This window comes from Halyomorpha halys, unplaced genomic scaffold (genome assembly GCF_000696795.3).
Source record: "Halyomorpha halys isolate HHAL.00 unplaced genomic scaffold, Hhal_1.1 Scaffold2667.1, whole genome shotgun sequence".
Lineage (NCBI taxonomy): Eukaryota > Metazoa > Arthropoda > Insecta > Hemiptera > Pentatomidae > Halyomorpha > Halyomorpha halys.
Window position 1 is genome coordinate 75,320 of NW_027115130.1, and position 16,432 is coordinate 91,751.

General features: G+C 30.3%; 1 long non-coding RNA gene across 1 annotated transcript in view; it reads right to left on the reverse strand.

The window, feature by feature from the left end:
- The window catches only part of LOC106691672 (uncharacterized), a 37,860-nt gene extending 21,786 nt beyond the window's left edge, over positions 1 to 16,074 (reverse strand). The window contains exon 1 of the long non-coding RNA XR_001344830.2: positions 16,001 to 16,074. This is a non-coding gene — a long non-coding RNA (uncharacterized lncRNA). The remainder of the gene's footprint in view (positions 1 to 16,000) is intronic.
- Positions 16,075 to 16,432: the final 358 nt, after the last annotated feature.

Here is a 16,432-nt window from a genome sequence, read left to right on the forward strand (position 1 = left end):
TTCAAATATCATATAAAACAATTATTTCAATAAGTATCTGATTCGTTTCGGTTGATAACCCAAAATTTTCTAAGCTAGAAGACTCCTAAAGTGATCGGAGTCACCTGTATTTTCACAAGGTCAATTTGTTGGAGCTCGTCGATGATTTAATGAAACATGCAATGTCAGATCAATTAACACGGAATAAATTTGCTCTGTACAAGAAGAATATAAAACATAAATACGAATGGACCCCCCGGACTGAAAGTTCAAAACCAGAAATAGCAAATGCCATAACGTCATTGAACAGAAATATTTATTTAAAGATACTGAGCTTGAAATAGTTCAGTTTTTACCTCGAGTTGGCAAGGAGCACAGGTCACACAATAACCTGGTCGTCATCTTCTACACCTATATTAGCCTCTTAGCGATCTGTCTATATTTAATTATTCTGAAATCAATTAATAATCATTTATATTAGTCACGTCGTGATAATGAACGAAACGTTATCGGAACTTTTTAATGAATAACTTATCAATAAAAGGATTATTCTTTTGATGATATCAGGTTTTTAATTATTTCTGGCGTTGGGTTCGAAACTAGTTACATCTATTTTTAAGTTTTTTTTTTCTCTAGTGCCAGAAAAACAATGAATAAATGTTTAATTCATCTCGATTCATCGAACAACTAAGCTAGATTGTAACAATGGCTCATTTCACTGCAAAGTTGGGCCACTATGGAAATAATAGCTAAAATTGTCATTGATACGATATTGATTTATCAATGATTCATTCATATTAGTTTCATATCTGCTTCACAGTAGTAATAAAGTACATTTCCAATAACTTTAAGAAAAATACATTTAAACTCCTCTAATTTAGCAAAATAACAACTTTTAATTTTTTTTTTTTTTATTGAACGGATTTTCGACTAAAATCTGTTCAGTCAAAAAATTAAAATAGTAATTGAAAAGTTGTAATTTTCTTAAAAGAGAAAACCATTAATTATATTTTCCTAAAGTTAGTGGAAATGTATTTAGCTCTATTAACAAATACCATAGTTTCAGAAAAAGAGTCAAAATTATATAATCAGCAATGATCTAGTCAATTTCTTTATGTATGTAAATATGAAATATTACCATAGAATAGTTAGTATTCTCCTAATATACATTGCAAAATAGAACTTTAAGAAATAATTATTTGAAATTGATCATTATTAAAAAAAAAAAGAAAAATCTTGCAGAAAATATCAAACATCATTCTATGGAATAATGTTTCAAATTCAAAAGTTTTTGAGTCTTTAAGCAGTAGTTGGTTAAATTTATTAAATTATAATGGATACATGGATTGGGAAATAGAAGGAAATAGCTGGTTGTGGAGCCTATTCTAGCTTCAAAATGACTTGGCAAGTTATTATGATGATGGACACTGTTTAATATTTTAGGATTTTTAAAATATACTTTATGGTTTCATCTTATTATTGGTAATCACTTATGTTAGTGATTTTTGTTTTATTATTTTTCAAAAGCATAATAATTATAATAAGCATAGCAACTAAAACATAATATTAATCAACACAATATTCAACGAATTTTCATTTGCGATTGGAGGAATTTTTCTTTCTCTTGTTCTTTGAAATGGAGAGTTATTCCTAAGCGATATATCTAGCCGAGTTTTAGCATTGAATTTTAAATTTAGAAGGCCCGAAATAAGGCTAGAACGGCCGCCGTAGTGAAAATAGGAGTTGTGACATTTTTACGTAATTGTTAAAACGTGTTCCCAGTCACGTAGGACTATTGAACAGAGGGTCGTATAAATAATGCCATAGAGATCGTAGTCAATAGCGATTGTGCCCTTTATTATAAAGTTGCGTCCTTTATTATCTAGGAGCCATATGTATTATCTTATTAATACAATAAAAGGTTTGTCATGAACCGAGATATCAATTTGAAAATATAATTGATTTTAATGGTTGGAAAGTAGTTGGCTATTAAATGTCTCTCTTCCGCTTTCACGAAGTTAATTGTATATCGACTCGTTTCACTTTGGTTCGAGCTCTTTCATAAAGTCGATGTATCATTTGCTTAATTCATTCCCACTCTCGTATAATTTTCCATGATTTTTTTTTTTTTAAATTAGACTGCACTCTGATTATAATCAATGAACGAAAGCATGTATAATGTGAAATAAGTGTATGATTAGCCCGTTATGTTCCAGTATGTTTTCTATCTTTCACATTTATAATTAGTAGTTTGTTATACTCTGATAATATATGCCATCTAATAATATAGAAATTAGTCAGACTGTTTTCATTATCTTGGTTTGTAATTATGTAAACATAATTATAAAACAATTATTTGTATAAATGTTTTATTTCCTATCTATGTATCATGTCCATAAATATTAGAAACAGTAAAAATCTTATATAAATAAAAAAAAATATATTTCTTGTCTACGTGTTTATTTTTTAAGAGACAGTTAAAAATTTAAAAAAAAAAATAGAGTATACCACTCTTAAGAGCAATTATTATTAAGGCTGTAATAGTTACATATATTTGAGGCTATAAGTAATAATATCAATCAACAAATAAAAGTAAAATAAAATTCATATTACATATTACACTTCTATACCGTAAAGCTTCCATCTTATATTACAAATCTTAAGTAATAAGTACTTTCCACAATACTTTTCATTAACATTGACTTTTTGATTTTTATTTATATAAAACTCTAACGTTTTGGAGTCCTCATCCGTCTTCAGGGTTCTAAACAACTTAAACAATAAATAAATAATATAACTCCACATATTTTTTCAAATTATCAATACTTACAAAATTAATCATATGTTATCTGTGTCCATATCTATATAATCTAACTTTGTCAATTGTTAAAACATTAACAATTTAGAAATGAAATAGGAGTGAACCACTTAAAAATCTTTGTTGCATTGGATTTAAAGGAATTGAACATATTTATTTACCCTCACTCTGTTTTACTAATTTTCTCTTTCTGAATAATTAATAAATTATATATTATTATCTCTCCCTAATAGATATATGTGTGTAAGTAAAAATATGCACTGTTTTTATTTCATTCCATGTTTAATTTATTTATAATATTATAGCGGTTTTTAAATTTTTTTTATTAGTCTTGAAATTTATTCCTTATTAATATTTTTTTTTTATCAAAGTTATGATTACAGATTATGCTGTAAAATAAAATAGATGGTATAATTATAAAATAAGAAAAAAAATATGGATTGCAAATAAACTTAAATAGATAAATAAATTAAACAAAAGCAAATTTAAGGTAAAACTAACAAGTTAAAGTTAAAATTAAGTAAGTAAAATAAATCATTTTAAGCAACTTGATACCATTTGATTTCAAAAATTTTACTCATTAGAGGTTGCAAAATTTGAGAAGAAAAAATATATAGAATAAGTTGTATAAGTTACAAAATTAATAAAAAAAAAGTATCATAATGTAAAATCATTCATATTAAAATTAAGTTATTCCTTATATTTACTTACGCATTAAAGTATCTCATGTAAGTATGAAGCTATTCAAGTATACAAACATTTGGAGAATCTAAACCCATTGATAGAACTCCAATAACATTTCTAGAGAAGATCTCGAGACCATCTTCTTTTCAGACGCCTAAGAGCATTATTAGGTAATGAAGGAGAAGCCAGGCTAGAAACAAGTAGATTTGGGTGGTTGGAAAGTTTATCATGGAATGGTATCTGGTTCTGGCAAAATCGGCAACATAGAAGACATATTCAATAATTCACACAGGTTCTGATGGATGACTTGATTTGTGAAAAAGTTAGGAGCATTAAGGATTTTGGATTGTAAGGATGGATTCGAAGAATTTGATGGTTTAGTGGAGCCCCAAAGCTAGACTCCGTATGTCCAGATAGGCCTTATAATAGTCATGTAGATCAGTCAGTAATGGATTGGAAATTTAGACCGTCTGGATTAAAATAATAAGCCAATAATTTAACACCATAAGAAGAATTATAAACTGACGAGTTTTAACAAAGCGATCAGGAAATGTTTTTAACAAATGATGATTTGAGGTACAAAAATTATTTTAAACTTAAAAGCCAAAGGCAAAAAAAGAAAAAAGTCTAAAATATTATAAAGCTAAAATATTCATCTTAGGAGATAAGTGCTTTATTTGGCCATGCTACCCAAATACATTGGGCTGATATAACACACAACATACCCATCAATCCATAATTCTACATATATACACAATACATTAACATTTTTAGATTTTCTAACAATTATCAGTACACTAAATACAATACACTTGTATGATTTTAATTTAATTTTTTCTCATTTTTCTTACATCATTCCTATATTTTATTCGTAGTCAACTATCAACTTTATTGCTTGAAGACAAAACGAGTACAACACATGTATAATCAAAAAGCAGCCTCAAGGATATTAGGAGGTGAATGGTGTGATTTTTTTTTTTTTTGGAATCCATTATGTTCACCTGTATAATTTTATAATGCTATAAGTTCTAGCTATAGGCTATAGACAGGCTCCTTGGTCGATTCACTTTAGTAAATAGAAGTTATTTAATGAAACCAATGACTCATAGCCCCTAATGATAAACGCAAGGAAACCTTTTATGTAATTACAGTTTGCCAGGAACAAAGATTACATTGACCCAGTTAGTTGGGTAGAAGTTTTTTTTTAATGTAACTGTGAGTAATAACAGACTCGTGAAGGTTTAATACTTCTAAGGTTCACAACTTTTGCCTCCCTTCACCACATCTCCCAATTTCACCCAAATTTTGAGTTTGAATTTTAGTTATTTTTAAGTTTTGGCCGACGTCCAAGATTGCATATTTAGTGTATCCCTGACGTTCGCTCAGATCTTTTTATAATACTGTTTTATTATATACTAATTTCAAACCCTTGGAAATTATTCGTAGTCAAAATGATACCCCAACACCAATGCCGCCAGATTACCCATCTTCCTGCCGTGCTATCTCTCATTTGCCTATTACTGGCAAAATCCTCTAAAAACTCTTTTGTGAAACGCCTATATTCATCCTTGATTCCAATTATATAATCCTTTTATCTATGAGGAAATGATGGTGGGAGGGGTGCGGTCAGAGATTAACACAAATAAGTTAAAAAAAACGTATATATTAGTGCTATAATAATAAGTTTTTAACTTATTTGTGTTATTCTCCGACCGCATACCAACCATATTCTTCTCCTTTATATTATCCATGGTCAACTATCTTCTCATTGACCTTTATCAATGATATAAGTATACTTTAATAATATTGCTCTTACTCCTGTAGAGCAGATACACTACCTTAGTCTGTACAAACGACTAACTTGGAATCCTCGCTCAAGACTGAAAAGACAGGAAACTACATAGGATACCGACAATCACTGCACTTACTAGACAAACGGTTTGAACTTCCAATCCAATACAAAAGGCTGATCTACATGACTATAAGGTCTATCTAGGCAGACGGAGTTGAGCTTTGGAGCTCCACTAAACATTCGAATTCCTCTCGTATTCAATCCTTGCAACCCAAAATCCCTTATAAAATTCTCAATGCTCCTTACTTTATCACAAATAAAATCATCCATAAATACTTACAGAAGATTAATGTTCCATATGAAACCGTTCTCGCCCGAACCAGATATCAATTCTGCCATAACAAACTCCCATACCAACCCTAACTCACTTGTTTCTAACCTTACTTTCTTTTCTATTACTGACAATCCTCTGAGACGCCTGGAAAAAAGATGGCCTCAAAACCTTGTAATTTAGAAACATCATATCATTATGATGTTACATCAAATTTACTGGATATATTTTTATCCAGATACAGTTGTAAATATCATCAAATAAATTAAAAAAACTAATTTAAAATTCATTATCTTTGTACTTTCTCAGAGAGCATTAGCATGGGATGGTTAATAATTAAGAAGTTTTCATTCATACTCGTTAATTTTTCATCATTAATTTATTTCATTTATTTATTTTTTATGCACATAATTTGATTATGTTCATTTTCATTATCCTTCTGTTTTTATGTATTTTAAGGGAGATTTTATTTATTTTTATATACTTTTTTTTTATTTTAGTAAGAATGTGATCATTCATCACTATTACCTATTGCCCACAACGGTGTAGCAGATTGTAATATATATCATTAAATAAAGTTCTATTATAAAAAAAAACAATTCCTACCATTGATAGGCATTAAAAAAATCCTTTAGAAAACATGCATTTTCGATGAGCAGTTTTAGAATCTATGCTTTTTAGAACGGCTAAAATAGAAAACAAAATATTAAGATCATAATGTCTGGGCATTTTGTCGGTGCTATGATTATTTCTTGAAAAGACTGACCGAATGACCGGGCTAGAGTCACACTTAGACGCCAGATTTTCCCCTTGTGTTGGGTATCCCCCAGAGAAGTATCCTGACCCTAGAATCGAAGTTGATCCACGACTGATGTCACAGAATGAATAATTATCTCCTACTGCTGGAACCGAACCCGTGGCCGGGAGTAAGGAATCATCACCCATCACGAAACCTAAAACGGAAACGTTGAACGGAAGAAGTACCGGACACAGGACACAAAGGAGGAGTTAACGAGCAATGGCTAAGCCTGAACGCCATTGTTGAACATGCACTCTTCTTTCATCACAAGGATGCGTGCGAAGATTAAATATATTCCGCCTGCCATGGTATGATTTATTTTTCAATTTGTATCAACTAAGTTTCCTTCTATCAAATCAGAAAGTAGCCCCTTTTATGGGCAATTAACTGACTGTTAATTGCATCGTTAAATTAATAATATACTTGTACACTAAAAAACTGTTATTAATAAATATGCATCTTCTTTTTAGTTTACTTTATATTTATTTTTCTTGAAGTCGTGAAAAGAAATTTTTAATAACTTACCTTACCACCGAGGTAAGAGGTAAGTATTGCAATCAGGATAAATTTTTTATATGAATTTTTCAATAAACCTATTATCCCCTTCAGTACCCTCTTATTTCAACAAACGCATTTTGGATCATTGTTCAGTCTGTCTGTGCCTTATTTCTTAAATGTATGGATCGATTTTTTTTTTCAATTTTTTTTTTTTTGCATGTGTTCAAAATGAGACACTCTATATAATAGCTGCTACAAAATCACATTTTTTCTATTGACTGCTATTCTAAAACAGATTTAATGATTTGAATAATACTTGGAATAAAATCTGTGATATATTTCGTCTTAGAGCCCTTTGATCTTTCAAATATACGAGCGCATCTTATATATGAAACGCAGCATATACCCAGATAAAAGAAGTATGTTATAAAAAAAAAAAATCGACTTCCTCATAACTCTAAAAGTAATTATTTTATAGAAAATACCAGCCAAATACGACTATTATTAGCAAGGATAAAGCGTATTTTAATTTTTACTCGCTTATTCATTTATTTTGCAAAAGTTTTCATTCATACCCGTTAATTTTTCATCATTTTTTTTCGAATAATTCGAAAACATCTCTCTCTTGAAACATTCTATATGCTCGTTAATTGTTAAATATGCTAAGTTAAAAAAAAAATCTTAATCCCAACGATATTAGCAAAGTGTGAAGAAAACAATTTTCGTATTAGAATTACTAGTTAAATTGGTCAGGATAGTCTGTGAGTGGGCACATGAGATATGCAAGTAATATGAATTAAAATATAGCTTAAAGATCGCCAACAAGAGAAAACATATGAAATTTAATGGCATTTCGTAAACAGACTTGTAAGCTCTTTGGCATCGGCGAAGCGAAGCAGATCTCGAACATGCTAACTACAATAATAGCACTTAGTTAGAAAGCAAATTAAATGACGCGAAGGCAAGCTATTATCAAAGAGAAGGCAAATATGTAAAAGAGGAAAAAAAAATTGCTTAACGATGTTGCATAAATCTAATGATCCCTGTCTGTAATGAGGGGATGCGATAATGGCAGTGTGTTTTCGAAAAGGACGTTTCGAAAATTGGTTAATGTTTAAATTGTACTAAGATCAGAGAGGATGGTTTAACTTTATAGAAGGGATAATAATTAAAGTTGCTACTATCAGAAAAGTCAATGACCAGGTGACACGTCTCTTGTCTTTATTACACACAGCTCGAGAATACAAGACCATTTGCGGGAAACAATCCTCCCAACCGTTACTCAGCATTTGTTACACTGGATTGCTCATAGTTTATGGCAATTTTATTATCATTATTGCAACCTCTCAACCCATCATCAGTTTTGTTTTTTTTTAGTTTAAAAAATATTACTTAATGATTTGGAGGAAAAGCAAATATTTAACCAGAACATTTTATGATGATGATTTATGTTTTTATTGTGGCTTTACATCACAAAGCGCACTAAATAACCTAAGTTAAGTTGCAGTTATTTTAATTATTCATTAATAGAAAATTTTACTATACGAACAATTTTTTTTGTTTTAATAATTACCAATAAAACGGTCGTTTTTAACGTTATATATGCAATATTATTGTTATTCCTAAACCCAATAAACTTCTTTTATTTAAAGGTTAGTTTGGAGTACCATAATTTGATAACAAATTTTTAGAAGGAAACTGTGATTTAGACAAATTGTACCCTTTTATTAAAAAACTAATGGTTCTTATATATATATATTTTTAGTACATTGTTATTTTTATTAATAAAAAATAGAAATAAGGTTTAAAATATACTTTTCAAGTTATTTAGATCAACCCAGTATATCAATACATTTTTTATGTTTTTAATGCAGTCTACAGCATTGGTAGTGGATGCTTGCCGACATTAACGTTCACTATCCCATATAGTGACTTCCTTACAATATCCTTACTTCTTTACAATTTTTTTAAACTTATTTTATAGTAAAGTAAAAAAAAACAAATTCATTTCTGAGTATTAGTGACCTAAAATCATAAGGGGTATTCATGATCTTTAGTTTAATGATTGGAGAAGTTTGTCAGGGGGTGCGGTCAGCAAAGAACAACATAAATAAACAAAACCATATTCATTTATTTTATGCCGACGTTTCGATATGACTTTCAGATTATCATCAGGGGTTATGGCGTAGAAGGTTGGCCTGCAACTGAATGCAGCCTCAACCAGTTGCAGGCCTACCTTCTACGCCACAACCCCTGATGAAGACCTGAAACTCAGGTCGAAACGTCGGCATGAAATAAATAAATATGGTTTTGTTTATTTATGTTGTTCTTTGTTGACCGCACCCCCCAACAAACTTCTCCAATCATTAATCTACGGTCAACTGTCTGCACCTCTTTAGTTTAACATGTTAAAGCGTGCTAAATGGAAAAAGTTATGTATGTGGAGAAATATTTCCTTCTTTTACCATGTTAAAACGATATAACATTTAACATGGTTGAGAGTCTGTTACTAGGTCTGTTAAATGAAGAATGACGTCACGAAACAGACCAGCTGAGCTTGTCATCGTTTTATTTGTTCTCGTGTTAGGTTACTTACTCGTAGTTTGTGTTTTGTTTTGTTTTTTTCCTTTTTTCTTGTGGTTTGCACTTTTTAAAAAACATAATCAGTAGCCAAACTTTTACACTTCTACTTTTCACTCACTTTAGGCATGTTGTAATAAATTACTTTAATCAAAACTTTGAAGTAAACAGTAAAATAAAGTTTTGGAAGGAAAGGTTACTAAACAAGCTGCTCAGAAAATCCGCTAGGAGCTCTTATGCATTTATCATTTCACATGACTTTAAATAGCTAATTTAACTGTGAGCAGCCCTATACTTATAACATTTAAAATGGTAAAACATTTTACATTTAACACAATATCATTATTACCCCTATAATAGCAATGAGTTCCCACTAAAATTATTACAAAAGCACATCGAAGCACAATTCTGGGAGAGGAGGGAGGCTGAGTGAATAGGAGACCATCATTAAGATAGGATCTAACTGAAATAGAAAGGAACCCAAGGAGCTCCTATTCCTCCGAGTGCGCTCGCCACAAAGGAACCATATTCTGCCGAGGTCCTCATTGGGTATTCACAAGCCCAACCTCCGCTAGGGAACACATGTCAAGGCGGACCTACTTTCTAGTTCTTAGATGATTTGAAGGGTTCAACGGACCGGGCTTTGCCTTTCTTATGCATCATTTGTGCTCGGTGCATCACCGCCGCTTTCTAATCCTGAGGTTGGAGAACGTCGAGGATAGATCCTGAGACAAGTCAGCTTACGTTAGGGTTAAATAATGTGTGTATAAATTGATTTTCATTTATTTCCTCCATGACATGTCGTCTTCCAGTTTTTTTTTTATAAAAATAAATTAAATAAAGTAAAGGCTCGGTTTCTGAATCAAGGTTTACTGGCAATCTTGGATTAAATCTTAAGTTAATTATAACTTAGGGACCTGACCATCGCGGGACTAAAAGATTTACCAACGATTAACCTCGGAGTCATTAAATTTAATTTCTACATTAAATTATATTATGAAAGTAATTCAGTACACCTTCCATCTATGCAAGTATATTTAGGCACAATATTTATTAAAGTTATAAACATAAATCTAAGGAAGGCAGCAAATGTGTACAAGTCAAAAAATGGTCAGAACAGACCGTGGCTTGCGACATTTTAAAATCGACCTGGTATGTCCACTAAAACTTGAAAATAGATTAAGGGTACTATCTTGGTAAGGTGTATAAGTCAAAATTTCAAAATGCTCTACATCACGTAAAGCACTACACCATTGTCTGCCTTATTGTTCTTCGCCCTGCCTAGATATAGAAGTAAATTTTATTATACTTGTAATGCATTAGTAATATCAATGATGATTTTGATAAATATTACAAAAAGTAACTTCAATTATTAATTTAATAAATGTTAGAACAATATTCTTTTTTTTGGATCTCAGTGTAAGATTATCAATTAAGATTAGTAAATGAAGAAAAAAAAATGATGAAACATCTTCCTGATATTTGATGATTCTAATGTAAAAAAAATATTAGAGTGCTTTATAAACTTACAGCAAATTTACTAAATATATTGTTATGTACACTTGTAAATCTCAATAAAGATATTTAAAAAAAATATATATATATAAGCAGATCTTTATAATATAAATAAATTCTTAGGAGTTATTAATGTAATTTTAGACTGAAAAAAACAAACAAATAAATGAAAACTAGAAAATCTTGACTGATTGTGTTTCGCTTGTAAGCCTACGAAATTGTTGTTTTAAATTACTGACTTGTTGATTTTTTTAAGCATATAACTTTTTTTTTTTAAGTTATTTTATATGTTTTATAGTTAAAATTAAATACAGGCTTCGACAGACTGACAGCTTTCTATTGTCCGTGTGTTCTTAATTGTTTTAATAGCTCAATTTTTTGTATCTATTTTTTTTTAGAAATAAAGACATTTCATTTATTTAATTAGGTACCACCTATCTGCATACTGTCTTATCAAAATCAGATTATACGAAACACAAATTAAATTACAATCAGGCACGGTACCATATTTATTTGTTCCTTGATCTCTCAAATCTAAAATGCAAGCGAAAATCTCCGATTCTGAGGACATTAATATTTTTATTAACTTTTTGCCTTAAATATATTCCTAACAGAAACTCCTGCATTATAAAATTTCTTAATTTAACCAGAAAAAATCTTGTCCAAGTCTCTTCGTACACAAAAAATATTGCAATTAAAAGGGAAAAAAAAAATAACCCCTACTGCTAAATTTTCTGTTGCCGAGGACAGACTTGGAAGAGGCATCGAGGACATAAGTCAACGACCCCAAGAAGATGCCGTGACCCCCCAACCTACAGGGACACACCCCCACACCCGGTTCTTGGACCAGTCTTCCCGCTTCTGAGCACTCTCTCCAGTCGTCGCTTCTCCAGCACGGATTGGATATATAGCAGGAGAAATGGAGAGATAGAAAAGGAAATAACTGGAGGAGGTCAACTTATGATTGCTTCATACAGAAGAAATGTTATGAGCGTTCATAAAAGAAAAAGTAATATTGTTCATACCATAAAAAGTCGAAGGTGATGAGTTCATAACACGCAACAGTGATTACTCACTTATTGAAACAACAGAAGAAATGAAAATAGAAAAACATAACCTTATTATATAAGGTAGCTCAATGCATAAGACATTCACCTTACTCAACTAGTGTTCGAGCCCTGTTGTGACAAATAATTATTTATTTTGCTATATCACTCTTTTATCGACTATGGATTCCAGAGAGCCATCTTGAGCACACACTGCCTCTATAAAGTGCGTTCCAACCATTAGACCATGGTTATAGTCAGTAAACTTAAAAAGGTAAAGAGCCAACTTCTACAATAAAGGCATGAAGAAGAGTCATAGTTGTATTTATTTAAAAAAATATAATTTATTGAATATTCATACATTATTGTATATAGATTTATGTAAATAAAATATTCATATACCCTCCTCATGTAAGAATTAAGCGTTTAATTAATGAGGACAATATTTCCTTAGGATGTTTTCAAGAATTTTGTTTGGGTTGGTTGATTTCTCAATAATTATTAATAATTTTCAAGTTGAAAAACTTTTTTTCATACATTTATCCATGGGACAATGAAATGCTAACTTTCTCAACTCGTTTGAATACGGTACGTATTGTAAATGTTTTATAAGTTTTTGGTTTATGTTTAGCACTTTAACCCTTCATGATTTTGAACATTCTAGATATTTTATACAAAAGTAAATAATTAAAAAGAAATTGAGAGAATTCTGAGATAAAATCAGTATAAAGTTGCTATATGTTGCTAGGAAGAGCATACTTTCATATTCCAGTTCAGTATTTATATTTTTTAATGTAATTCACAATATCAAGATGAAGTGCAAGTACCGATTTCTCATTACCAGAAAACTTGATTACTCATCAGATAATTCATGTCTTTACGTTGTATTGGTTAATTATTCAATAATGGACCTTTGTAATTGGTCAAGAAGTAAAAAAAAAATTAAAACGCTACAAATTTTGAGGATTTACATTTCAAGACACACATAATCAAAAAGTCGAATAAAAAACTGTCTGTCCGTCGTCTGCGGCTTTTCTCCAAAAGTACAGGGCCAATTTTTATTTGATTTATTACACGTCGGTGATCTTCGAAAATCGGCATGACCTTTTCATTTCAAAATGGTCGCCGATTAAGTGTTTCTTACTGCCAAATCTTGTACATTTATGAATATGGATGAAAAATCCATCGTGTTTAAGAATAGTATTCTTCCTTACTAATTCTTGATAATTACATCGTACACAGAGATCTTAATTGAACATTACTAGATACGGAAATTTTGTGTATTATACTTTGAACCTAAAGCTGCTAGGAAAGTTGTCTGAATTGACACAATAAATTTAATTATTTATTGTTAACTGATATAATGAAATAAATAATTGAAATTACAAACCATTATGTAATAATTTTTATTGTTTTTCAAATATATAAATACTAAGTTTTACCAGTGATTTATGTTTAGTTTTATGATTTATTTATCAAGTCCAAAACATAAAATCATCTTTTTTGGCAGTTACTTATCTTTTCTAAGCTGAATTTTTTATCTTTAAACTTTATTTTGCATTAGAATGATACATTTATAACTGGCAATTTTCTCTAATGATTTTATTGATCCATTTTAATTATAGTTAGCTTTGAACAAGCTAAATATTAAATGCCGTAATAATGAAGTGCATTTCTTAAATACTGAAACCGGATGATTTCCTAATTCTACATGTTCAGATTTAAATTCATCCTCCCAACTACGTTTCAGTTTATCCTGTGACATCTATCATATAATCGACTTATTAAAAAACAGAAGTTATAACCGCAATTTTGATTTATTTTTAGTTATATATTTATCGTTTATACTTGCCCTCACTCAGCAGAGAAGGGGATGAATTAAAGTAAAAAAAATATAATAGCAAAAAAAAGAATAAATCACTCCTTAGGTGCCACCTTATTTTTTTCCCTTGGAAAAACGAAAACCCCGAAACGATGACTCCAATATACCCCGATATAAATAATTATCGAACTATGACCACTGGTGATGTAGATTTACCTTTACCTTTATGTAGATTTCAGAAAACCTAGTGGTGATATCTACCCACCTGTTGAATTATCTTAATATTAAATGATCAACAAAAAAAAAAAAAAAAAAGTAAATTAACAAGTTAAAGCTGTGTATATGCATGAAAGAACAGCAAAGCTATATGAAATCATTTAAATAATAAAAAGAAATATATGTACACAGAATGAAAAAGGGGAAAACAAAAGAATTCTGATCAATTAATAAAACAAACAAAACTTATAGGTTGACTTAACCTTAACTTAAATGCCTAGCTTAACCTAGCTTATTAAGTAAAGTTACACTATTACACAAAAGAGGGACATGTAATAAGAATAAAATAAAAGTTTAATTCGAACCCCACGTAGTCCTTGGATGTACTCATGGCAGAACACAAGGTTTCGGGTATCTCCTTTTCAGCCACCGTTTTACCTTCCCCAGAAGTATAATGATGTCCACTGCCGCCACTCTCCTATACAGGACGGGCTGAAGAAATGGTGCCACGCACTGCACTAAATCCACACTTCTAGTGTTGATGACCGCCCATTAAAGTAAGACACCATAATTAAGCAAAACAAAGCCTTAACGATGACATCTCTTATAAGGTGATACCATCCTGTAACCTTTTCAAAAAACATGTCCCTTTGTCTACGCTGATATCGCCGGTGTTTTTATTTCACCATGACAACCGTAACAAAGTCTAAGCAAACAAACTTACAAATGTTCTATGATCTGCCATAGTCTCGAAATAAATATTCATCAAAATTATCATATGCTTTGATACGCCTGATGAATTCGTAGTACCTATCTTCTAAAGGTAAATACCGTTGCCTCAAAACTTATCAGTAAGGGAATAGAGTACTTACCAATTCTGGGAATTTATTTGAAATCTAAAATTGTTGAAGAATGGCCATTGAGATAAGAAGAAAGTGAGGAAACACATCAAAGAACTTTCTTTTTTCTCAGAATACGTCACATGGATTAAAAATTTTCCGAAATGTTTCTCAAATAAAAAGGTCTTCATCTTTTGGTATGGTAAAAAAGATATCATTAATTGACAGCAGTAAAAAAATGAACCTTTATCGGACGAAAATAAATAAATAGTTATATAAAATTAGATACATAAAAATGAAAATTATTATGGGCATTCGTTTTCTACAGATTAAAAACTATATTAATATAAATTTTATTTCTTGTCTGAATTCTTTCTTAAATCTAGTATGAGCTGTAGAGAGTATTTAGGAGTGATTATCAAAGGCCAAACCCCAACAATATTTATCAACAGCAATATGTTTATGCCATTTACTTTACAAAAATATAATTCTATTCTAGTTTAAAAGACAAACAAAACATTAGAAAACAAATGACCTTCAACAGGGACCAATTAACCTCAAGTTATTTTATTTCAGAGGCAAAAATTTTGAAACGAGAATAATTCCTTGCAGATATTAATGAACTTTCAATCTTGCAATCCTACGTGTTTAATAATAACCGTTGGACCCGTCTAAAAAATCAATGAAATAATGTGGTACTTTCGGTAACGCGATTTCAGCTTTTATTTAATTCGCTATGGCAGATAATTACTTTTTCACTTTAGACTTTGAGTCAGCCCTGTGGGTTCGGGAGCCTCATAAAGTGGGTACCCTTAATTGGGTAAAAATCTGGCGATCGAGTGTGATTCGGACCAAATCACCTCCTTGCACAACCATTGGTCAAGTAATATTACTTCCATACAAAGTATATACTACTGACTATTCATGGTCTGTAGCGTTACAGATTTATTATTTATTTTTTTATTTAATTCGCTAGATCTTTAGGCATCTGCTTATCTTCGATTATTATTATTATTATTATATATTATAATAATTATAATATTATGATTATTATTAATATATTATAAGGTTATATGCTTACCTTCGATTTATAACTTCAGGCCTTCTTCAGAGCTGAAAAAACAGAACGAAATAAGAACCTGAATTCAGAGAAAAATAATATAAGAGAATAATAAACTTGGAAATATCCATAAAAATAACTTAAGTAGATAGCAGACGTTGATATAAGAACATAACAAATATTATTATTGTAAAGGTAATAATTAACAAAATAAATGATAAAAAATTATTAATAATCAGGGAAATAAATGAGGTTATAATCAGATAAATGAATAAGGTTATCTCAGTTTGCTTTGTCAGCCCTGAAGTAGGGATGGGATATCGATATCGATAATATCGGAATATCGATATTTGGTCTCCGATATCCGATATTTTGATATCGATATTAAGGAACCGATAATATCGGAATATCGATATTGTCTCCCGATAATATCGGAATATCGGTTTCTAAAAA